This window comes from Felis catus, chromosome B3 (genome assembly GCF_018350175.1).
Source record: "Felis catus isolate Fca126 chromosome B3, F.catus_Fca126_mat1.0, whole genome shotgun sequence".
In the NCBI taxonomy this organism is placed as follows: Eukaryota; Metazoa; Chordata; class Mammalia; order Carnivora; family Felidae; genus Felis; species Felis catus.
Genome location: NC_058373.1, coordinates 31,726,793 through 31,751,960, shown reverse-complemented (window position 1 = coordinate 31,751,960; position 25,168 = coordinate 31,726,793). Strand labels below are relative to the sequence as shown.

General features: G+C 55.8%; 1 protein-coding gene and 2 long non-coding RNA genes across 3 annotated transcripts in view; 2 read left to right on the top strand and 1 right to left on the bottom strand.

Annotated features, from left to right (window-relative positions):
- The window catches only part of CYP11A1 (cytochrome P450 family 11 subfamily A member 1), a 29,373-nt gene extending 22,628 nt beyond the window's left edge, over positions 1-6,745 (bottom strand). The window contains exons 1-3 of the mRNA XM_019832057.3: positions 6,728-6,745; positions 980-1,077; positions 293-844 (exon numbers count right to left, since the gene is read on the bottom strand). The gene's annotated coding sequence lies outside the window, so the exon portion shown is untranslated. The remainder of the gene's footprint in view (positions 1-292; positions 845-979; positions 1,078-6,727) is intronic.
- A 150-nt stretch (positions 6,746-6,895) lies between these two features.
- On the top strand, positions 6,896-8,393 carry LOC109500573. Its single transcript, XR_002158203.2, has 2 exons — positions 6,896-7,086; positions 8,207-8,393. It is a non-coding gene; the product is annotated as an uncharacterized LOC109500573 (long non-coding RNA).
- A 12,970-nt stretch (positions 8,394-21,363) lies between these two features.
- Positions 21,364-24,275, top strand: LOC109501149. Its single transcript, XR_002159106.1, has 2 exons — positions 21,364-21,462; positions 23,829-24,275. It is a non-coding gene; the product is annotated as an uncharacterized LOC109501149 (long non-coding RNA).
- The last annotated feature ends 893 nt before the right edge of the window (positions 24,276-25,168 follow it).

Below are 25,168 nucleotides of genomic sequence, written 5' to 3'. Positions count from 1 at the left end.
TGCTTAACCAATTGTTCCAAAACTGTGGCTTAAAACAACAAATGTTTGGGGCGCCTGGGTGGCGCAGTCGGTTAAGCGTCCGACTTCAGCCAGGTCACGGTCTCGCAGTCCGTGAGTTTGAGCCCCGCGTCGGGCTCTGGGCTGATGGCTCAGAGCCTGGAGCCTGCTTCCGATTCTATGTCCCCCTCTCTCTCTGCCCCTCCCCCGTTCATGCTCTGTCTCTCTCTGTCCCAAAAATAAATAAACGTTGAAAAAAAAAATTAAAAAAAAAAAAAAAACAAATGTTTGTTACCTCGGTTTCCATGGGCCGGGGATCCAGGAGTAGCTTCTGCTGGGTGGCTGCAGCTCAGGGTCTCTCACGAGGGTCTGCTGTCACCTGAGGTCCGGCCGGGGCTGAGGACCAACTGCCAAGCTCATTGGATTAAAGTGGCCCTGCTTCAAGACCTTTCAGTGGCCACTGGCCGGGGGCGCGGTTCTCCCTGGCTGTCGGTCAGAGGCCTCCGTTGTCCATCTCGTGGGCCTCTTCCTGGGCTTTTAGGGCCTACTCACTTCTGCTTTTTTCTAGGTGTTGGAAGAGCACTCAAGGAGAAGGGAACTTGGCTCCACCTTTTAAAGGAAGTGTCAGGGCACTCGTGGGCATATTTTAATCTGCACGGAGGAAGCCTGCAGCCCCGGAGATGTTTGGCAACCATCCTGGAATTACAACAGGGGGTTTCATAGAAAGGTGTCGAGAAGCCAGGCCTACTTTGGGCCTTTCCAGGACATAAGCTGATGAGTCCTCTTATACTTCCAGCCGGTTTGAGTTGGCGTTTCTGCTGTCTGGAATCGAATAGCTCCTGATGGCCTTGTAGAAACGGAGAAGACAGTACAGAGTCATAGGGTCCACAAGGGCAAGCACACCCACGGCCTAGAAGGGACCCAGGATATTGCCCACCCACTCACGAGGCTGCCCTGAGCAGAGGGGCCGGCGGGCTCTTACCTAAGTGACAACTAGCCCAGGAGGAGGCTGATGAGGAGACTCGGTTCAGGAGAAACTCTGGGACAGTCACACAGCCGGCATTTTCTCATTTTGCTTCCCTATGAGAATACTTAAATGTCAGATTTTTTAGCTCAAACCAAAGCCCGGAAGGCACGCTAATCGGGCCCCAGAAATGAGACAGGTTCGCGCATTCAGGTTTGCACGGGCCTCACACCCTCCGCACTACACCAGGTCGCTCTGGACATGCCTCCCTACGCCTTCGACCTCCGACTCAGACAAACACCCACAAGTAGCGGGAAAAGCGTCAACAATTTTAAGAGTCTGCCAAATATGTGGTCAATTTCATATCTACCCCCTACCAGCCCTGGGGCCCTTGGCAAATGCTCAGGCCCCTCATCTGCTCGTGGAAAAATCAGCACCCACCTCACCCCCGACTTCTCTGATGGGTGAGGTTGGACCAGTGAGCGGGAGCCGGAATCCTTCCTGGCTCTCTCGGGAGGGCTGGCCGGGGCTTACAAAGCCCACATCCCCTCCTCCCCCTCCTGCTTCCCGCATTCCGTAGCCCCCCTGCAGTCCTCAGAGTGGAGCTAGTACACATTTAGATCCATCTAGAATGTTGTCTGTGACCAAGATGGTGATTATATTGACTGGGATCAGATTCAGATGGATAAGCAGCAAATCCAAAGTACAGGCTTACCCAAGATAGGAGCTTATTCTCTCCCACAGAAAGGGAGCCTCGAGGTACCACACAGGTCCAAGTACATCTCATTGGCTGCACCTGACCGCACGAGTGCACCTAGCTACGGGGAGGCTGGGAAATGCAGTTTTCCCTTTGGTGATAACATGGCCAGCTAGCAGTCTTGGTGACAGTAAGTTAGGCCAAGTCAGGAAAGAACGGGAAGGGAGCCTGGTCCTTCTATCCACTTTTTCCAAGAGTGAAGCCAAGAACCTGACCCTGTCTGACATCTGGGTCTATCGTTCAATCCCTGCAAAATCTGCAGGGAGCAAGAATGCTCCTGGAACCCCAGATGGCCCCCAGCACGGTGTCTGAGACAGACTAGCTGACCAGTACTTGCACTCCTGTGGAAGACACTTTGTAAGGGGGCTCCCCGTCTCATGAGAAGCCCCTCTCCTCTGGAAAAGACCCTCAAAACAGCGGTGAGTCCCAAGTAACCCTCCCCTCTGGTCACAGATGACAGTTCTCCTTGAGTATCAGTTGACCCAGGCCGGGCCATTCATGAACATTCTGAAGTTCAAGTGAGGAAACAGCATCAGTCTTTCGATAGTGGCCAAATGCTGAGATAGAAGGCCATGTTCTGTCCACCCAGAGGGGAAAAAGCCAACAGGCAGGACGAAGCCAGAGCCACAGCAACTCAGAGAATAGCACCACAGAGAACACCAGTCACAGCCAGGACTTGGCTCCTGTTCCCAGGGCCCTAGAGGCCCAGCTACTCCTCTGGCCTTCTGGTAAACCCCCAGTCTGCATCGTCTAACTCCAGCTGGCTTTCTGTCACTTGCCATCAAGAACTGTGACTACCCCAGTCACCTTTTCCTTTCCAGCAGGGAAGAGCTCCGTGTTCGTACCACATTTAATTGTAGAATAGCATTAGCTAGAATTCTTGCAGTAGCAAGTGGCAAAAATCCAGCTCAAACGGGCTTCAACAAAAATAAATACATAAATAAATAAAAATTCATTGACATAAATTTGAAAAGTCAAGGTAAAAAGCTGGTGATCCAATAGTACTCCAGGGCTCATACATTCTCTCTGTAACTCTCTTCCTGTCTCTCACCTCTCTTTTCATGCATCCTGGCCACAGGCTAAATCAAGAGTTGGATGCTGAACCAACTGAGCCACGCAGACGCCCCAGTAATACACGTGTACGTCGTGAAACGGGCAAAGGCTTTGGAGCCAGATGAATGTGGGTTCCAATCCAAGTGCGGCCTTGAGCAAGCTACTTGAGCCTTAACTTTCTTATCTTTTTTTTTTTTTTTTAATTTTTTTTTCAACGTTTTTTATTTATTTTTGGGACAGAGAGAGACAGAGCATGAACGGGGGAGGGGCAGAGAGAGAGGGAGACACAGAATCGGAAACAGGCTCCAGGCTCCGAGCCATCAGCCCAGAGCCCGACGCGGGGCTCGAACTCACGGACCGCGAGATCGTGACCTGGCTGAAGTCGGACGCTTAACCGACTGCGCCACCCAGGCGCCCCTTAACTTTCTTATCTTTAAAATGGGGAATCAGGGGCGCCCCTTAACTTTCTTATCTTTAAAATGGGGAATCAGGGGCGCCCCTTAACTTTCTTATCTTTAAAATGGGGAATCAGGGGCGCCCCTTAACTTTCTTATCTTTAAAATGGGGAATCAGGGGCGCCCCTTAACTTTCTTATCTTTAAAATGGGGAATCAGGGGCGCCCCTTAACTTTCTTATCTTTAAAATGGGGAATCAGGGGCGCCTGGGTGGTGCAGTCGGTTAAGCGTCCGACTTCAGCCAGGTCACGATCTCGCGGTCCGTGAGTTCGAGCCCCGCGTCGGGCTCTGGGCTGATGGCTCGGAGCCTGGAGCCTGTTTCCGATTCTGTGTCTCCCTCTCTCTCTGCCCCTCCCCCGTTCATGCTCTGTCTCTCTCTGTCCCAAAAATAAAATAAAATAAAATAAAATAAAATAAAATAAAATAAAATAAAATAAAATAAAATAAAATAAAATAAAATAAAAAATAAAATGGGGAATCATATCTGCTTTTGGGGATTGTTGCAAGGATCAAAATAATGAAACATTCAGAAGCAGGTCCACCTCGTGGGCCTCTTCCTGGGCTTTTATGGCCTACTCACTTCTGCTTCTTTCTGGATGTTGGAAGAGCACATTCAGAAACCGTGTAGGTTCTCGGAGTCGCCAAGCTAACGTCGCTGAATTTAATACCCCCCTCCCACTGTCTTGTGGCTTCGGTTAGGATATAAACACCATACATGAACACTCGCCTTCTCTCCTTGTTTCTTTACTCATGCACAGCTCCAGGCTGCATCAGGCCACCCCGAGGTCAAGCCGCACCCTCCCCACTCCCTTCTCAGAGGGAGGGAGTTTCTTCTACATTCTCATGCCACGACCCACACTCCAACAAAGGGCCTGGGGTGGGGAGTAGGCAGGACCCAGACAGTTTGGAGAGAAACCAGCCCAGTGACAGGCCACAAGGTTGTGACATATCTAATTTTAAGTAGCAAAATGCAACTCAAAACTTTATTATTGTTAACACTAAATTCCTTTTGCTGTTCACTGTTCTTTCTTCTCCCCACCCCCCTCTTTTTTTTTTTTTTTTTTTTTTTTTTTTTTTTTTTTTTTTGGCCTTGGAAGGGGTCATGTGGCCATTTGTGGGTCATGAGATCTTCCCAGGCAGAAATGACAACATCTGTCCTCCCCACCTAGGCTGGCCATCACATAACCAGGGTTTATAAAGACTGAGTGTTTGTGCCCTGAAGGAAAGGGTATCCCACTTGGGGAACTTTTGGTGGATCCTGGGCTAGACCTTCTAACCAGAGAGAATGAAATGAAGGAAAATATGGGACTGACTTGACAGAACTTTTGAGGTGGCAGTAAAGTAGGGTGGGGGTGGGAGGAAGACAGGACCCGGAAGCCAAGGGCCCAGAGCCCTTAGCAAAGGAGTGTTCCCAGTTTGGGGGTCCCTGCAAAAGGCACTCTGAGGGCTGGCCCCAGATGCCTCTCATCACAACCCTCCTAGAAGAACTTATTCGTCTTGGGCTGAGGACTGGGCACATGGACTCCCCGTGGGTGAGCTCAAGCCTGAACCCTAATCTTCACTCAGCGACAGTGTGGCCCTTCCCTGCTCCTATAAGACCCCATGACCCCACAAGTCCAGAGGAGCCCCTGCACCCCAACTTAAGGGGTTGAGTAACACTTCCTGAAGAAGTAAAAGAAGACATAAAAAATAAAATTTAAAAACAAAGGAAGTAAAAGAAGACATTACACCTCCCTCCCCCTGTCACCATCACTGTCCCCATCCTGTCCCCTGACACTTTCCTGTGCCCCATCACCACCCCCACCCCCTCATCCTCACTGACGCCTGCCTCCTGCTCCACCCTAAGACAAAAAGCTGTTTGTAGGACCTCTGCAAGCCCTGGCATTTCTGTTTCTGACAGCTTTGCCCTATATCAGTGCAAACATATTAAAACATTAAAAACCTGCTGTAATATTTTTGAAAAGATATTTATAATTTTGCTCTTGAAACCGTTTGGCTAGGAGTAACTGATTTAAATTACAATTGGGAATTCTCATAAAACCCAGCCCACACATTCCTTCAAATGTAATAAAAATTTTATGCATACTAAATTTAACAATTAATGAGGTTGATATAATGTTACAGTTGGACATTTGATTAAGAATTTATTGATTTCAATTTTGCAGTATTCTTATTTTAGAGCCAATCTTTTTTTTTTTTTCCTGTCAAATATTCAAATGGTCCCTTTGGAGGCTCGGACAATGGGTTCCTCTGACGGGCAACATTGAAGTAACCTGGGCCGGCGGGTCTTCCCTAACTTCCACCCAAAGCATATGACCCTTCACACGTGCACACACACACACACACACACACACACACACACCCTAAGGGCAAACATCGCCTTGACTGGACTGTGGAGGCAGGGTCCAGCTCCAGATCGGGAAGACAACGGAACCAGTTAAGGGCAGGGCAGGAAGCAATGTCATGTCCCATCGTGCCCTGTCATGTGAGAAAGGACTTCTTTACTGCCACCAGCGGCTGGAGCTGCTGAGGGCACAGAGGCTGACACAAGCCAGCCTCAGAGGGTGGCACAGGCACTTCGTCCCTCCTGAGGGTGTGGGTACTGGAGGCAAACGTATCTGGGGACTACAGAGGCAGGTGGACACAGGGGCCAGAGGGCTGTGAGAAGCTTCTCCATGGCACTAGGGCAGCGCACCACCAGGAGGGCGGGAAATGTAGACACAGTGGCACAAACAGAGGGTGATGAGATAGGGCAGAGAGCAAATGGCTGAGAAGAAGCCGGCATGAAGGCAGGGAGAAAAGTGGAAAGAGGGCTGGTTTGAGTGCCAGTACTCAGGGGAACGGAACCAGGATCTCTTAGGATTGTAGGAGCCCTGGGACAGCAGCAGCAGCAGCCAGGTGTCAGGGCCAGCCCAGAGATGGGGGGCAGGGGCACCAATTCCTCTGAGAGTCTTTGCTTGTTAGGTCACCAAAGCCTTCTGGGGGCAGAGGGGACTGAAGGGGCATCTGTGCTTGGCAAGAACCTCCCGCAGCACCCAGGCCTCCCCTCGGAAGCGGAGGGAGGGGATGGGCTGAGGCAGAGAAAGGCCACTTTGGGCTCACTCCGCTGTCAACGGGCCGTGTCCAGGTATCCCCTGCATACCAGCCGCCGCCACCTTCGCCCCAGCCTGTCAGTGCCTCTGAAGTTACACTTTGTGCCACTAGGTGGAGCCAAAGCCCATGGCAAGGGCCTTGAGCTAGGCTGGGACACCCAAGCTGCCTGGGTTTAAGACGACGATGGGCTCGGGAGGCAGAGGACCGAGAGAAATGGGCTAAGTCTGGACCCTACAGCGGGGCCAGCGAGGGGACAGGACAGCCAGCCCCAGCTCAGGGTGGACTTATTGGAGCTACAAAGTCGGCCTCAGCAGTAAAGGCTAAATAGTCCCAGAGCGCACAGGGAGGAGGGCGCACGTGAAGAAGGTGCCGCCCCCAGATAGGGCGATCCCGAGAGCGGGCACTGACCGGGTACACGCTTGGCTCCGCGTCAGGCACCCAGGTCGCCATCCCTTCCAGCACCCACAAGAGCGGAGGAGAGGCCCAGGAGTCCGCGAACAAGCGCAGGTGACCCAGCATCGCAAAGTGTCCACTGCCGCGGCTGCAGGTGGAAGCGGGGCGGGGCTTGGGCCGAAAGGCTCCGCATTGGACGTGGGGGTTGCTGGGGCTCTCCGATTGGCTGGGGGTGAGGGGCGGGGCCAGGGCGGAGCTGAGAGACAAAAACCTGGATAAAGACTGCGTGGGGAAGGGCAACAGACCTGGCGCAGGTGTTGCGCGTTCCTTTTTTAGGCCAGGACGCGAGCTGCAGAGCTGATCCGGCATCCGGGGTAAGCAAGCATTGGCCATGTTGTCCCCAGGCACAGGTGTGCCGCGGGAGACCAAGTTCCAGGCTCCTTCGGGTAGCCTTGTCAGCTCCATAACTCAGACTCCCCCTGTTGGGGGGCATCCGGGACAGCCTGAGTCCAGAACTCTTGCTGCCCCTCCCCGTGGTCTAACCTCCCACCAGCCAAACCAGGTCGGTGTCCAGACCTTCTCCAACCCACTCGCCCCCTCTCACCAACAGCCAAGCCCTCCCCTTACTTTCATCTTTCCTTTTAATTTTTTTTTTTAACGTTTATTTATTTTTGAGACAGAGAGAGACAGAGCATGAACAGGGGAGGAGCAGAGAGAGAGGGAGACACAGAATCTGAAACAGGCTCCAGGCTCTGAGCTGTCAGCACAGAGCCCGACGTGGGGCTCGAACTCACGGACCGTGAGATCGTGACCTGAGCCGAAGTCGGACGCTTAGCCACCCAGGCGCCCCTCATCTTTCCTTTTAAATAAGTCTCTTCCCAGATTCCATCAGCGCTCAGCACAGGGCCTCCCCTCCCCCAGTAATGCCTCAGAAGATCCCCCCACCCTTGTGTGGTGGCCCCTTCAATAGGAGGAAAGCGGGGCAGGGAGCAACAAGGCCACGTGGTTGCCATGAGTGCCTTACCCATTTCACAGACAGGAACTGAACATCGACCATGTGCCAGACCCTGTCATGGGCACCAGGGATAGAGCGGTGAGCAAAACAGACATGGTCTCTGCTGCTCCCCAGTTTCCACACCCAACTGTAGGAGGAAGAGGAAGAGACAGAATCTGAGGAAATGAACAAGTTATCCTCACGCTGGGGGTGTGGGTGATCACGTTTGGCTTCAACAGTCGAATGAGGAAGTTTGCAGAAATGTGTTGGGGTTAAAGGTAATCACACCTGCAAAAACTAAAAATGATCAATTAACGTCAATGTCAAAAAGCAAAATCCTCCCCCCCCCCCTTGTAGCTTTTCCACTACAACAGGGTGCTGCTTCAAGCAAACCAATATGCGAACACCAACCCCAAGTGACTTCTACTTGGGAGGAAGGGGAAGTAATTAGTTGTTTGACCCTATCCAAGAATCAATCATAACGTTTCCTTCAATGACAGATTTCCTTTGAAATTTGAAGGAAGAAATTACCTATGTGGACACAACCAAGCGCCCCTCAGGACAGTGCAGCCAGCGTCCACTAGAGGGCAGCAGAGAGACGGAGATGCTAGAGAGAACCATGGATTAGATGAGTTCACAGCCACTCCAGAGGACGCCAGTAGCCTAATAAAAACAATACCAATAATAGTTCACGTTTATTGAGTGATTACTCTAAGGCATCCTAAGGGCTTTATCAAGAAATTACCTCATTTGATCCTTCCACCAACCCTATGAATGAGGGGGGGTGCAATGGTGTTAGCCCCATTCTACAGATGAGGAAACAGAGAGGCTGAATAACTTGCCTAAGGACACACAGCCAGTAAATAAATGCCAGATATGAACCCTGAAGTGGAGCTATAGAGCCTGTGCGCCCACACTATGCAATTCTGCTTCCTGTGAAGATGGTGGGCAGGATGGAGAATGGAGGAGGCAGCTGGGGTCCCCACAGAGATAACTCCAGTGGGCTCCCCAAGGCCAGTTCCAGAAGCAGGCACCAGACAAGGGCTTTTAGCTAATCGAGGACCTCGAGTCATCTGTCAAGTAAGGTCGGAAAATCTGACCTTCCCGCCACGTGCCTTGCTGGGGACATAGCCGTGGGGAGGTGGCTATATTCGCCCCGTCACCACCTGAAACTGGACCCAGCCCTCCAGTGCCCACTGCCATGGCATACCCTGTCAACCGCTGTGGCCTCTCTGGCTTAGATGTGTGAAGTTGGCTTCAAGCCACCCCCTCCCTTGTCCCTTTGGCAGCCCCGCCCACCCCCAGCCTGGCTCAGGCCTCCTCACTGCAGTCAAGAAGGGGCTGCTCAGGGGCTGTGCCGGCTGTGGGAAGGTTGGGGTCCAACAAGGATGAAGAAGACACGATGAGGGTCCTGCCCAGGAAGACCTTGAGGAGTTTTAGGCCAGAACCCAGTCCTTTCCTGGCCTTCTTCCCTACCGAGCTGCTGCTGTGTGCAGGCGCTGTGCTCACTGCACAGGCTGCAAGGGGTTCTTGCTGGGTGACCTTGAACCAGCCATGTATCCACTCTGCCCTCTGTGCATTCCTCTTCTACAAATTAAGAGGTTGGAGACCAGGGTTCTTAACTGGGGACTGACATTGCACGGATGTGTCTGAGTACATCTTTCCAGATCCGGGTTTCTCAGCCTCAACACTGTTGATGTTTTGGCCTGAACCATCCTTTCTTGGGGGGGGAGGGGGGGTGGGCGGCTGGGCATTGTAGGATGTTTAATAACAACATCCATGGCCTTTACACGCTAGATGCCAGTAGCGTCCCCCTCCCAGTTGTGACAATAAAATCATGTCTCCAGGTGTTGCCAAATGTGCCCTGGGGGGGCAACATTGCCCCTGGTTCGGAAACATTGTAGAAGAGCTGCAGGAAACCCCTGGGCTAGGTGAGCTGCAAGTTCATGGGCGTCCCCTTCTGTATGATGAGGGGAGAGCAGGACTGTTAGATGAGGCAATGGGTAGAAAGTGCTCCGCCTGTCTTCTTCCTCATCCCTGACTTTCTGGGATGTTAAAGGGTCTGCTGCCCAAAGGGTGGGCTTTTTTTTTTTTAATGTTTATTTATTTTGAGAGAGAGAGAGAGCGCGCACGTGCGAGTGGGAGAGGGGAGGAGAAAGAGGGAGAGAGTCCACACTGCCAGGGCAGAGCCCCACACAGGGCTCGATCCCACGACCCTGGGATCACGACCTGAGGCAAAACCAAGAGTCAGCCGCTCCACCCACTGAGCCACCCAGGCGCCCCTCGTGTTCTTTTTTTTTCTCCCCCATGTTCTTTCTTAAAACTGGCACCCCCTCAGGATCACCTGGGTAGCTCAGTCAGTTGGGCATCTGACTCGATTTCAGCTCAGGTCATGATCCCAGGGTCGTGGGATTGAACCCTGTGTGGGGCTCTGTGCTGACACTACAAAGCCCAGCCTGCTTGGGATTCTCTCTCCCCTTCTCTCTCTGCCCCTCCCCTCCCCTTGCACATGCACGTTGTCTCTAAAAAAAAAAAGAAAAGAAAAGAAAAGAAAAGAAAAGAAAAGAAAAGAAAAGAAAAGAGAAAGAACCCGAAAGGGCCAGTTCTTACCCACAGTCCTAAGGGAGGGCAGCACTTCAGGCACCCTCTCCGAAGCCACCCAGCCACATGGCCTTTCTGCCCTCCCCTTCTGCCGCGGCCAGGCTGGGAGGGGTGCAAGAAGGTGGCACACTGCCATGGACCGTTTGGGAGGGGAAGCAGCGGGACCTCCTCTGGGCTCTGCTCTCTGTGCACCCTGCCAAGGCCGCCCACACCTACCGCCTCTCTGGGGCCCCTCGGTCCTGGCCTGGGAAAGCTGACTCCCCTGCACCCCAGTACCCGCAGATACAGGCCCCAGCCATAAGCCTGACCTGTGTCCCCGTGAAAGCCCCAGGAAGAAAACAGGGCAAGGGCTAGAGCCAGCACTTGGCGGCAGATGTTGGAAGCCTATAATCCTGCTTCCCAAGGCAAAGGGTACGTTCTTTGTCTCGTCTTGTCTCGTCTCACTCGGCACTGCGGGAAGGGCCAGGAGGTCAGAGGTGAATTCGGCGGTGCACTGAGAAATGTCTGACAGCCAGCTCTCTGGGATGGGGTGAAGGGCCCCGATACGTGGCATTTGCTCATTCCTAGCATGGCAGGGATTAAGGCACCAATGTGATGTCGCTGAACGCCAAGTTGGTCCACACCTTTGTAACGTGCGTGTCCACACTCGACACGATAGCCATAAATAACCTTAGTTAAAAAAAATTTTTTTCCAACGTTTTATTTATTTTTTGAGAGCGAGAGACAGAGTGTGAGTGGGGAAGGGGCAGAGAGAGAGGGAGACACAGAATCCACAGCAGGCCCCAGGCTCCGAACTGTCAGCACAGAGCCTGACACGGGGCTCGAACCCACAAGAACTGTGAGATCATGACCTGAGCCAAAGTCTGACACTTAAGCGACGAGTCACCCGGGCGCCCCTAAATAACCTTAGTTTAGATATCTTAGTTCCTGATATCTTATCAGGAAGATGATTGGGAAGTGGTGAGGTTTTAGCATGTATTTCCCTTTTGAAGAGACTGGTTTTAATTGTAAGTTTGTAAAATGTAATTAACAACAATGGCCGAGCTTAACAACCTGTTCACAAAATTCCTAAAAATTTAACAAGCTCTCGAAAGCCACTGCCAGCCAGCTCCAGTCCCCCACTAGGAATCGAGTGTGGTCTGTGACCCCGAGATCATACTAGCTGAGTAAGGAAGGCAGGCTCACCCAGGGTGGGGTTGTCAGGGAGGGACAAAGGGACACAGTGGGGCCATGGAGAACCTGAGGAGGCACTGGCCCTACCCAGAGGTTCAAGGAAGCCTTCCTGGAGGAGGTGGTGCCACACAGAAACCTGAGGGAAGAGTTCAGAGGATCCCAGAGAGGGGTGGGAAGTGTGCCAGGCTGAAGGGAGTGCCAGGGAAAGACTAGGAGAGGAGAGAGTGCTTGGCATGGACCAGAAACCGGGGGGGGGGGGGGGGGTCCTGTGCCAGTTCTGCTGTTGGCACCCCTGTCACTTGGGGCAAGTCCCTTCCCTTCTCCAGGCTTCTCCCTTCTGTCAGACTGGGGCTTTGAACCAGATGGCCTCCAGGCCTGTTGGCTGTCTGGAGCCCCCAGGGGTCTGTGGAGGGGCCTGGGCAGTGTGTGTGTGTGGTGGTGGGGGGAAGTGTCTGGCCCACAGCAGACCCTGTGCACCCAAGCCATCCCCTCCCTTCCCCTCTGCCTTTCACCCCGGTTCCCCCAGGTGATGCCCGAAACTCCTGGTTTGGCTGCAGAAAGTAGCAATAATTACAGTCATTTACAGAAGAGTGTGCTCCTTCTAATTACCAAGCCATGCAATCCCAATTACACGTCTAAGGAAGCATCTCGGGAGCCCCCTTCCCACGGCCAGCCTGTCAGCTGCAGCCCCAGGCCATCCAGAATTGGGAGGCGGGCCGGCAGCTGCTGCCAGACCTCCCTCCATGGCTCCCTTCATGCCCGACCATGCAGGAAACACTGGCTCAGAGGTCTGCCCTGGAAGGGGCGTGGGGGGAAGGGCGTGGGAGGAAGGGAGGCGGCCCCCAAGACGCGGGGCTTGAGACCCAGGAAGGGACAGAGGCTCTCTCTGGCAACGCAGGAGGCCTCCATGTACACAGCAGGTGCACGGACCGACCGCAGCACGAGTCAGAGCCGGAGCCAGCGAGAGGCCGTTTCACGTTTAGGAAGCAGTGGCCACCCGACTAGATGTAGGTTCTCTGGTCTCATGTCCGTCACCACCTACTGCAAAACCCCCTCAGAAACAGCCCTCAGCCTGCGTCACATGCCTCCTGTGACAGGGAACCCAGGACCCCAAGTCTGTCTTCTCCGTGAGGGCTCCATTTATGAGAAAGAGAAGCCTACCCAGGGGGTCCCATCTCAGCCCCCTAGAGCTACTCTTCCCTACGTCCCTGGGTCCCAACGGCTGCTGCTGCCCCTCGGTTCTCTCCCAGGCAGGTGTCTGGCCCCCAGACCTTGCCTGGCTCCTCAGCCAAACCACTTTCTGAGAGGACCCTGACTTGTGGCTTCCTGGAGCTTCCTTTGTACACGTGCTCCTGGGTGCCCACGGCCAGTCCCACAGCTGACAACTCCCGAGGGGGTCCCATCCTGAGCCCCTGACCATCGCCTCCTACCCCCTCCCACAACCCGGCCATCCTGAGCAGCCCCCTGGCCCACCCCCACCCCATGCCCAACCCAACCCCATGAGCTTCCTCTGCCCTGTCCCCTTGACCTCCGGGCTTCAAAGCCTCAAACTCCAGCACTTCCTCCTCCCAAGTATATCCCAATTCCATCCCTCTTCAAGAACCCTGGTCCTGCCCCACTCAGGCCACCATCCTCTGTCACCTAGGACACCGCAAGACCCCTAGCTGGTCTCCCCACTGAGTTCCACGAGGCAGCGGAGCCTGGAGATCGGGTGCAAGGCTCAGTGGGTTCCATTCTTGGCTCCTCCGCTCATGGCGAGGCTCCAGGTCATGAGCGAGCTACTGAACATCTCTGTGCTACATTGCCGTCGTATTAGCACCTGCCTCCCAGGGTGCCTGTGAACGGTATGGTTCCCAAGGAATTCAGAGCGGCCGATAGGGGCTGGGGGCAAAGGGGATAAAACGAGGCAGAAAGGGGCACAGGAGCGAGGGCTCTGAGAACGTCTGTGTCCAACGAAGGCCCGTGAACTTGCTCCTGAGATGACTGGAGAGCCTTCAGGATAAAATCTTCCACCAATGTTGCATCCTAGCTGGTGCCCAAGGGACGTCCTACCTCCTCTCCCGCAGAGCTGAGAGTTTGCTCTGCCCCAGGGAGGGTCTGGCCGCAGCCCCCACATCGGCTCTAGAGCTCTGCCGGTCACAGGCCTGTCCTGTCACCAGGCTTCAGGCCTCTCTCACCACGAGGGGCCGGGACGAGACAACCAGGGGTCCGACCTGACTCCCAACCTGGGAGGGTGTGCCCGTGGCCAGCGAGTGCCACTTGTGCCGGCACGGCCCTAGGGGCAGGAGTCTGGGGACAGTATCCTCCCAGAGTTACTCACCGCCCCTCCTCTGACACATATCCGCCACCTACGAAACTCTTCTGTAAACATATTGTTAGCCTGTTTAATTCTCATGGCAGCTCCGGGAGTTGGGCGTGTTTATCCCATTTTACTACAGGTATACTGAGCAGTGGTGCTGTTACACACCCGTCGAGGGCCCGCTCGAATAGTTGGTGCTAGGGTAGGAGGGAGGCTGAGGGTTGGTTGCTCCTGAAGCCAGCGAGGCCTGGAGGAGAGCGTGGAGGCCGGCAGGTGGGAGAGGGGTCACAGAGACTCAGAGGGGTTGCCCAGGGCTGAGGCCTGTCAGACACCAAGAAGAGGGGTAGGCAGAGAGAGGGCTCTCAAGCTGAGGTCTGGGGGAAACCTCCTTGAGCCACCCTGATGATTGTACAGATCGAGAAACTGAGGTCTAGGCAGGAACAGAAACTTGCATAATAAGGTCACTCAGCCTGCCAGAGGCCAAGCTGAGACCTGTCTCTTGGCTGTGGCTCTACCCCTACCCAGTGTATCCTGAACTGGCCAGGGTTGGGGGGATGCTGGTGGGGAGGGAGGCCTGGCTGAGGCCGGGGTCCCAGGGCACACCCAGCTTGGCCTTGGGGACAACCGAGGATCCAGGCTCTCTTGAGGCCCCAGCAGCTCGCACTGGGCTGCCCAGCAGGCTCTGATGAAATCTCTGGCCTTTCTGGACGACCAGCAGAGGGTGGTGCTGACCCAGAGTAAAAGCTCCCAGGTACCCAGCCACCTCCCCAACGTCCATCCCCAGGTCCCAGAGCAGGTGTAGGGGAGGGGCAAACAGAGGGGGAACCGAGTTCCCAGGAGCAAGAAGAACTTGCAGGGATGAAAATCAGGACCGATGCAGCCCCCTCCTCCTGCCTAAGGGTCCGGTTTCCCCAACTGAGCACTGGAGAAAATTGGCCCTTCTCCCCCTCCTTACATGCCCACGGCTTAGAGAACATTTTGGATATGCACCCAGCTCCATCCAACCTCTGCTCCCTGGAAAAGAGAATGCATCCTAGGCTGCAGCCCTACATAGAAAGTTGTCTTGCAAAGGAGGCTGGACTTAAGGAGGAACTTCCCAAGATCTCCACAGAGTGTCCCTGATGGATTCCAGGATTGTTCTTGTACCGAAAGCCTGCTCTGGGGGGCCGGGAAGATGGTCAGACTGCTGTGGGGCGAGAAGGGTCGGATGTCTCTGTACTGTCTCAGTTCCCCCTTAGGTGAAGGGAGACAATTTTCCCCAGGACAGTGAGGGTGGGGAGTGGGGTGATGAACCATTCCGGGCCCCAGAAGAGATCCCAGCACAGGGCAGTTGGCCCACTGTGGGAGAGCTCCACGTCGCCGCTAACAGCCCAAGACCCTTCCCACTGGTGAGGTTTCCTATTCCCAGTCTTCTAGAATCTGGTCACAGCAGGAATCCCTGCTCTGACTGAGAGCTCACTATATCCCCTGAGGCCTCCTCTCAAAGTCCCAGATGTCCAGCTTCTAGGGACAAAAGTCCCGGGACAGGAGGCAATACAGGGTCTGAGGCACTGAGGGTACTGAGATCCCCGGGGTCAGAAAGAACCACCGGCCCTGCCCCTGCCGAGACTTAAAATGCCCAGGAGGCTGGAGGCTGCCATCCAGGTGTTCTGTGCTTTGCTGTGGAAGTCGTACCCTCTCTGGTCCTCAGCACCCAGCCTGGCTGTGCTTTGTCGGGGACAGACCATATGGTCTTCCAGGGGCCCCTTCCAGCATCACGGCCCTAGAGATTCCCACCGATGCCCCCACATCCCCACATCCAGGCGAAGTCTGCGGGAAAGCCCCCCTGTAAAGGCTAGTTGTCCTACACTTAACCCTGCGGTCCTCACAAGCTGACGGGCTCCTCTGCCCAAGAAAGCAGACCAGGTGGGCAGGGAGCTGGGTGCCCCAGCGGGCACCCCGGAGACCGCTAGGCAAGGACAACGGAGATGGGGACACACAGGAGGGACAGCATCCTGGCAGGTGGCAGGCTGTACTGCCTAGAGGCGTGTGTGACTCACGAGATAGGACGACAAAGGGGCATTTCCTCCCAAAGCCGAAACCAGACAAGGAGGAAAGAATACACATCCTGAAGCCTTTGTTCGCCCAGGTGCACTTCCAGGTCGGCCCTGCCATGAATCACTGTGACCCTCCTGCCCTGCTGCCTCATGCTATCGTCAGAGTCTGGGGCTCTCGATTCCACAGTCAGAATACCCCACCCCCTTCCACTGCCACGAGCACCCCGGGTCAGCCACCACCACCTCTGTCCTGGACCACCGTAAGAGCTTCTTCCAACCTTTCCGCTCATGACTCTCCGCCCCCTTCAGGGGCTTTTTCATCCCTCAAATGGCAAAGGTGGGCCTCCTGAGGCCCCCATCCCCTCCCCAGCCACGGGGCTCTTCCTCAGCCCCTCCCACCGACGCCCCCTCTGTTCCCTCTGCCTGGAATCCCCCTCCCACTCATTTTTGCCTAATTGGTACCTACTCTTCAGGTTCAAGCTAAGTCATCTCCTAGAAGCTTTCCCTGCCCCCCCAACTAAGTTAAATCCCCCATGACGTGTGCCCCTGGCACCAGACACCCCTCTCTAGCCCTTGTGGGAGCTGCGTGTATCTTATGAGGTTTAGCACTAGGTCAAAACCGGATCTAGTATGCCCTCCGTCGTCTCCACAGCATGTGGCACGGGGCCAGGCACTCGGTAAACAGGCGCTGAATGGATGGATGTCCTGTGGTGGGTCTGCAGCCCCTCACCTCCCACCCTACCAGGCCCCAGCTCCTCCCTGTAACGCTTGTCCTCTGCAGTCCGTGGAGCCTCCTACTGGTTGGGCTCTGTGGTAGAGACTGGGCAGCGCCCCCAGACCCCAAGACCAAGGCCAGACTGAAGACCCTTGCCAGTTCCCCAACAGGCACCAAGGATAGCCCCGTGACACTAATTGCCATGACCTAGTGACTCGGAGGAAGCCAGTCCTCCGGAACCCAGCCCCCCAACTGGAGGAGCCCGAACTAGAACCAGATGCCCAGAGACAGCCAGGGCCTAGCCCAAGGTCACACAGCAAGGCCGCCACAAAGCTATACCAAGAATCCAGGGCGCCAGCTCCAGCTTAGGGTTCTCCCCGCGCTATATAAATGTGGCTATTTTTAGGAAGCTAATTAGCAAGTCAAATATGACTCCTGCTAATAATAATACCACCTTTATGCTTTTCAGTCTCTGCATCACCTCATTTGCTCCTGCAGCAGCGGAAGGACCAAGCAGTGAAGTAGGAGGTGATCTCATCAGAAAGGTGTGGTCAGGAAGGAGGAAGTGACTGGTCCTTCAGCCTATCCCACCAGCTCAGTTTAGCGATGCTCCCTGAGGCCACAATGTCCCAGAGGCTCCTACGTCTGTCTGTCTGTCTGTCCGGGGCCTGACTCAGAGTGTCTCAGGTGGCCTGCTGTCCTTGTAGGGCCCCCAACTCCACCCACCCAGCTGAAGTCAGCTTCCCGCCCCTGGGAGTCCCCACTCCATGCTGGTTTCAGTCCCAAACCTGCCTCCTCATACCTACTGGGCTTCAGGTGGCTTTGAGGGCTGGTATCCACTGGGTAGTTTTTTTTTTTTTTTTCCCTGCGAATCTGTAGCACATGTAAAGGATAGTTCTGGGAAAAGAGGCATGGGCAGCCTAGTTCTATAGCCTGGGCTGCCCCCCATCTCAGGACCCCAGCTAGGATGAAGGACAGCTTTGGGGTTCCTGGGTGGTTCAGTGGGTTAAGCATCCAACTTCGGCTCAGGTCACGATCTCACAGTTCGTGAGTTCGAGCCCCACATTGCTCTCTCTTCTGTCAGCAAAGAGCCTGCTTCAGATCCTCTGTCCCTCTCTCCCTGCCCTTCAAGCGCGCGCTCTCTCTCTCTCTCTCTCTCAAAAATAAAATAAACATTTTTTAAAAAAGAATGGAGGACAGCCTTGTCCCAAGAAGGGATAGAAAGTCAGGTCCAACCTCTTGTCCTACAGCCCCATCTCCTGCCCGCTCCCTCCTCCCCTGCAGAAGCTCCGGGGACATCCGGTGGCACCAGACAGGGCTGGGCTCAAACATGATGTCAGATCCTCGATTGCTTCCTGTGACCTTCCTGGAGGAGAGAGGTGCGTCCCACTGGGATGCAGCTGGGCTATTCTGTCAGGGAAATGGGTCGGGGCAGAGCTCCTGTTTCTCAAATAGGCAACCGAGGCACAGGCCAGAATGCCGTGCCCCTCACCTCCAGTAAGAGCCTGCACCGAGGGTGCCTGGGTGGCTCAGTCAGTTAAGCCCCTGACTCTTGATCTCACAGTTCCTGAGTTCCCGCTCTGTGTCAGGCTCCTCACTGACAGTGCTGAGCCTGCTTGGGAGTCTCTCTCTCTCCCTCTCTCTCTCTGCCTTCCCTTTACTCTCATTCTTGCTCTCTCACACTCAAAATGAATAAACTCAGCATGCCCTGAGCCCCCAGGGGCCCAGAACCTGCCCAGGAGGGTGGTGGGTGAGACAAGAGGACACCTGGGCTGGTTTCCAGGACTCTCAGCTCACAGGACAAGGACCCTCTGTGGTAGGTCCTTCACCCAGACTCAGGCTGGGGAGCTCTGCGGTCAGGAGGGTTTCTCAGAAAGGGGGCACCGTGGGGCAGTGAGACAGGGCAGAGCAGGTGCAAAGGCGTGGAGGGGAGGATGGGCTCAGGGATCCCTGCTGAGATGAACGCCCCTGGCCTCGCCGGCCTCAGCTGGCTAGACTAGCCTGCAGGGGAAGACTCTGGGCTCCCGGCCCACCACAGTTTTGACACGAGTGGGCCCCCAGGTGTGGTAACTGTCCCGGGCGCTGCCCCCTGGAGTCTCTTCACTGATAAGTCAGGCTCTGGCTCTCGGTCCCTGTGGGGCCGGCAGGGAGGGACTGCTTCCAGGAGAAAGACAAAGGCCATCCCGGTGAAAGAGTAGAGGCCTCCTGGAGTGGCTCATGGGTGCCCAGGGGCGATGGGTGCCCCTCCCTCCCTCCATTGCCTGGGCACCCCCTTCACCCAGTCCCAGACCTGGTCCTCACCCACAGGAGGCCCCCCACCCCAGGGGCTCTCCTGGCAGGGGGCAGCGATGATGCGGACACACCAAGAACAGAGCTATCAGGGAACAAAGGGAGAGGGCAAAAGGCGGCTGCCTGTGCGGGAGCCGTTCCTGAGGTGGCGGCGGGCATCACGGGCTGCGTGTCTGAGGGAGGAAGCATGAGATCGCCTCTCCGCCAAGTGTAGAGTTCCTGACCAGAGACTCGGCCTCACGGCTGCAGCTCAGGACACACTTCAGCCTTCCCGGGAAATCCCTGTTACCCCCTGCCAGGGGCCTTTCTATCCTAATGGAAAAGGTCTCTGAATTGCCTCCGAACCCTGGTAGCAGGGACCCCCAATCCCCCTGGTCCCCTCTGGGATGGGAGGGGGAACATACATTAAGGGGACCCAGCAGGGGCCATGCTGAGTCCAAAGGCAGGCGGCAGTAACGTGGGAGGGGGGTTCAGACACCGACAGCCTTGTGGCTGGGGCCGTGCCCCCTCCCCGCGGTGAGGGAGGCACCCGGCAGCAGGGCGGCAGGACAGGTGCAGGAGTCCCGAGGTCAGTCCTGTCACACAGCATCAGGGAAGGAGCGGCCAGTACCCAGGGAGGAGCCTCAGGGCAGCTGTAGCTTTTCAGCTGAGTGAGCGAGAAACATGGGCTAAAGTGCCCCACTTTCCCGGCACGAGCTAGGGAGGGCTGCCCACTGCCCGCGGGGTCGGGGACTGCGTGGTCCGCAGAGTCAGAAGAGGCAGTGTGAGATCAGGGCTCAGAGAGGGGGGCGGGCGCGTGGCAGCAGACATCCCTCCCCCATCCCACATGAGGAGAATGAGGTTCACTAGGTAGGAAGGAAGGAATCCCTGATGTCCGGGGGGCGGGGGGGGGGGCGCTCCTTAGACTGTGAGCTCAGCAAGGCACAGTGGCCTGCGCCTCCCTGGTCCAGTGGGGCTCAAGTGCTGGATGCAAACAGGGCAGGCACTGGACTCTGGAGCTAGGTCCTGGGAGTACCCCAAGAGTAGCTTCAAACTTAGACCCAGGCAGGAAGGGCTCCTGTCCTGGGCCCTGCACCTTAGAGGAATCCACTCTGACCCTCCTCTGGTTTCACCCCCACAATCGAGGGGCAAAATGCCCGTGAGCCAAGGGGACATGCCCACCCAAGGCCCATGCTCTTCCTCCGCATGCAGGACCCCAGAACTCCCTGCCCCACAGTCTGCGTGGGCCTGTCCCCTGGCCCTGCGGCTGGTAGGCACACCCCAGGCCTAAGGGGTAGCCAAGGGCAGCTGTTGCCTGGTCTGTGAATGAAACATGGCTGGATGGCCTGGGGCAGCCTTGGGCAGTATCCAAAGTTGGAGCCAGGAGAGGAGTTGGGGGAGGGGATCTCCTCGCCCTGCCACATTCCAGCACTGGACCCCAGGAGTCCAAGAGGTCTAAATTGCACTCTGACTTTCCAGGTTGTTCTCCGGGCATATTTATTCACGTAAGAGGCTAGAATGTATTCCATTTAGCAATTTGTTAGCTTGATGTATAACCTTTAAATATCTAGACATATATGGGCCTCCCCTTGTGCTTCTGTTCTGAGCCCCACAAATGTTAGGGGTGGGCCTTGCAGAGGCGCTTCCTACAGGGCTCCCCCACCACATGGTCCCTCATGCTTGCTCTGAAGTTCATGGTCTCTTTCCTCCAGGATGCCGGGGAGGGACATGAACCCCAAACGCCCAGGCTAGACCATCAACTCCCTGAAGCAGGGACCAAGTCCTAAAGCTCTACTCCATTTCATTCCAGAGCTGACTCAGTCCCAGCACCTAGCAGCTGACAGTGGGGGGCATTCCAGGAGCCTGGGGTCCTGGGGGAAAAGAAGTAGTACTAACTGAGCACCTTCTATGAGCCAGGCTCTGGAAGAATCTCCCCTAATCCTCAGGAATCTTCTGGGCATTGTCATTGTTTGCACCCCTTTGTTGCAGAAGAGGAAAAGTTTCCAATTGCTTACAGACCTTGCCCGAGGTCACACAGAGCCTCACTCTGAGCCCCAAGCCTATACCCTTTGCTCTTAAGCAGGCAGAGAAGAGTGGGAGGCATTTCTGGCTAGGGCATCTGTGGGAGGCTAGGGACCAGCAGAGAGCTGGCCTCTGGGTATCACAATGGGCGGGGGGGCGGGGGGCAGATCGAGCCACTATGTGTGGACTCCAGGCTCTGGTCACTAGCCCCCTCAGGGGCCAATCCCAAGTCTCCAGTGCGGTGCGTGGGGACTGAGCGTTGTCTGAGAAGCAGGCCGTGTGCTGAGTACCCCCCTTGGAGCCTCTCTCAGGCCCTGAGTGCCTCTCACCAGAGGTGAGGACCCCTTTCATAGGTTCGTATGAGCCTCAGGAGCCCCAGGCATCTAGGAAACCAGCCACTGAGATAGGAGGGGAGATTAGACATTTATCCGGCCACATGGAGTGTTTGGCCCACCATGTGCAGGGGACAGATAACACCATGGCCAGGCCTCTCCTCTCCACACTCACCTCCGTGTCAGTGACCTCCATCTCACAACACGGTGGGGCCTTGGGTGAGTCACTGAGCCTCCCACAGGCTCAGCTTTCCCGCTTGTCAAGAAGGGAAAACAACAGTGTCCTCTCTTTGAGGCCTTTTCACACCAGGTGAGTAATAACCAGCTCTGGGCCTCGAACCTGCTCACACTGTGTGTGTGTGTGTGTGTGTGTGTGTGTGTGTGTGTGTGTAGGGGGAGGGCCACACAATGAAGGTTAGTTCCTTTTCCCCGAAATTAACAGCAGTAGTTCCGATTTTCAGAAAAGAGGAAGTAGGTGGATTCCTGAGAACCTTTTGACCAGAGGGGCAGACCCACCCCCTTGGCAAACCTCTAGCTCTACTGATTCAGTAGGTGAGGTCAGGTGTCCCACAAAGGGAGGGGGTGACCAGACTCCAGCTGTAAAGCCAGCACCTCTCCCCTGAATTCTTGTCTACCTGGACCTGCCTCCACCCGTCCATTCCCTCCTGGAACGTTTGGCCCCCTGCCCTGGAGAGGGCGGTGGGGTGGTGAGCTCCTGGGGGCCTGCCCAGGCAGGGGGCAGGAGGCAGACACAGGGGCAGTGAGCATCTGTGGTCCGGTCACACTCAGCAAGGACCCTGTGGCACCCAATGCTGCCGAGCAGTGCCCAGGCGCCCCTGCCTGGCAGGCTGGGCTCCCCAGCTGGCCCTCAGTGCCTCTTGGCATCAAACCCTCTGTTTATGGCCTTCCCGTCCTCCGGAAGCCCTCTCTCGGCCTCACCTCCAGCTCTGCCCAGCAGCCCCTGAAGTCGTTGTCCCCCCTCTGCCTCCGTGGCTACCTCCAACCTCCCACCTCCCCTTGACCTCAGAGATCTGACTCCCGCCAGTGCTCCGCCAGGGTCACTGGCAACCTCTCTGTTGTTACTCTGTGGCACTTCCCTGCCACCCCAGATTCACCTCCTCAGTGTTGTTCCACTCACACCCAGACCTCTCACCTCGCTGGCCGCTCCTCCTGCGGGCCCCTTCTTGCGTCTCCCTTCTCCCAATGCCACCTGCAAGTGGGCCCCCACCCCGAGCTCTGTCCTCGGCCTTTTCCTCTTCCTCCCGAGGAGACAGACCTCTCCCACCCCTAGCTTGTACTCCCCCTGCATCTTCAGGGCTCCAGCCCCCTGAGCCCCAGACCCCATAATGCACATGCTTACATGACACCACTTCTGGCTGCCTCTCAGGATCTCCCCGAAACCTTCTCTCTCTCTCTCTCTCTCTCTCTCTCTCTCATTGACCCAGATGCTGAAGCCAAGCACATCTTTCACTTTCTCCCTCCAGATCTCATCCAGTCTCAAGGCATCAAGTGTCTTCTATGCTGTGGACACCCGAACACCCACACACACGCACCTGCCATCCCATGTCCAGACCTCTCTCTCCCCAGTGGCTCGCTCTGTGATCCACTTGATGTCTAACACCTCGGATGTCCCAGGTCCTGCTCCTCTGCCTAGAATGCCCTTCCCCTATGTGTCTGCAAGGCTCACTCCCTCACCACCTTTATGCCTTCTTTCAAATGTCACCTTCTTGGTGAGACTTGCCCTGGCCACCCCATTTAAAACTTCAAAAGAGGGGTGGGGGGCGCCAGGGTGGCTTACTCAGTTAAGCGTCCGACCCTTGATTTTGGCTCAGGTCATGATCTTGTGGCTCGTGAGATAGAGCCCCATGTGGGGCTCTGCGCTGACATCACAGAGCCTGCTTGGGATTCTCTCTCTCTCTGCCTCTCCTCCCTCCTCAAAATAAATAAATAAACGTTAAAAAGAAAAAAAAAAAACCTTCAGAAGCTTCCTTGGCCAGGACTGCCTGTCACCACCCTTGCCTTTATTTTATGTTTTCCGCCCTTCTAACAGACTATGTAATTTACATATCATTATGTTTATTGTCTTTCTCCACCAGCTAGAATGAAAGTTCCTTAAGGGCATAGATTTGTCTGTTTTGGGGATTGAGGCGAGCCGGGTTCCCAGAACAATGCCTGGCACGAAGTACCTGGTACAGCCACTCCATGATTTTGCTACACGAGTGTGTGAACAATGGGATCTTGGGCCCCTTCCACCGCGGCCACACCCCACTCGCCACCAGGGCTTGTTTCTACCTTCTTAAACACTTTCAAATCTACACCTGAGTCCTCATCCCCAAAGCCACTGCTTTCCCCCAGGCCCTATTGCTCCGATGTCTGGATTGTTACCACAGCCTTCTGACTCTCCCTCGCCTCCAGCTGGCCCCCTCCAGGCCACCGCTCTGAGAGGACGGGGCATGGGCTCAGGAGCCAGACTCTGGATTCTTTCTCTGTCTGTGCCGTTTACTGGCTGTGTGACTTTGGGCTGGTTCCCTAACCTCTCTGTGCTCTATTCCCTTATTTGTGAAATGGGGGGGTGATGATAATAGCACCCCCCCTTGTGGGATGAGGAGTTGTTGAGAGGTTTAAATGATACAACGTGGGTAAAGCGTGTTATAAATGTGTGTCATTGCTTTGCAGTTGCCAGATCTTGTTACCAGACAGAGCAGAGCAGAACTTACTGAAAACTATCCCTCGGCTCCTGGTGGTTTCCAGTTTCTTCTCTGAAAGAGAGGGACCCTCCCAAGCGGGCCTCCATCTTGCTTGCCTGGCATTGTCCCCTCGTTCCAATCAGGCGAAATTCCCCGTGTCTCCGGAGCCGTCCGTCACGCTGCGTCCTGCCCCTGCCGGGACTCGAGCCACTTTCTCTGCCCTCCGCTGACTCGTACTTGCTTTTTCACTTGACAAAAACCCCAGAGCTTTTTTGCACTGTCACACACAGAGAGCTTCCACATTCTTTTCACAGCTTCATGGTAGTCCATCACGGGGACATGCCGTAGGCTCAGCCCGTCCCACGCTGATGGACAGACAAGGTGTTCCCAATCTGTTCCTGCCACAACAGTGCAGCCGTGAATGCTCTTGTGCGCACGTCGCATGTATGTGGGTGTCTCTGTGGGACAGAATCCCAGGAGTAGGATTGCTGGGCCAGGGGTGACTAGCAAGGTATGACGGGCTGCCCGCCCACTGCCTCGCTGACCTGGCGTGTGCCCCAGCAGAGCCTGGATCTGCACACAGGGTGGGACTCTGAACTCACGCTCCCCTCTGTACCAAGCTGCCGTTCCTCGGAACTAGGGCCCGAGCCCGCAGTGGGACTGATGGTCCCCTCTGCTTTCTGCCTCTGTCATGATCGGCCTCCTGGAGCCTGCAGGGAGGGATACCGGGGGGCCCAGCTGGGAGCACTGGGGAGGCCAGCCCCCAGACTCTGCAAGAACACTTTAAGCCTTCATGCATACCAGGGGAGGGGGTACGGACTGCTGCCCAGCCCCCCCCCCCCATCCCCGGGTCTCTTCTCTACTGGCGGCTGCCTCTGACCTACCCATCAGCCCACACAGTACCCTGAGTTGGCTCCCTCAGAGATAGGGCAGGAGTGGCAGCCGGTGAGCAGGCTGCAGGGCCTTCGAGGTCGTTCAGACCGAATGGCGGGGCTCCGAGACACTGGCATGAGGGCAGCCCCAGAGAGCCAGCCCAGGCCAGGCCACAGCTCAGCTGGCTCGTGAGGGCGGCCTCCCGCTGGCCCTCACAGGGGCAGAGCCCGGTCAACTGCCATCTGCCGCGGGGTGGGGGCTGTCCTTGCCAGCTTCGTGCAGGAGGCCTCCTTGCACGGACGTGAGGGGCTCAGGAGGGTCCCAGCTCCCCGCCCCTCGGCTGAGGCCTCTGGGTCCTTGCAGAGCCTCCCCGCTCGCCGTCTGCCCTCCTGTCCCCACACATCCACTCCAGTCAGTCACATGGAAACACTTGAGTGCCCCCACATAGGTCGTTCT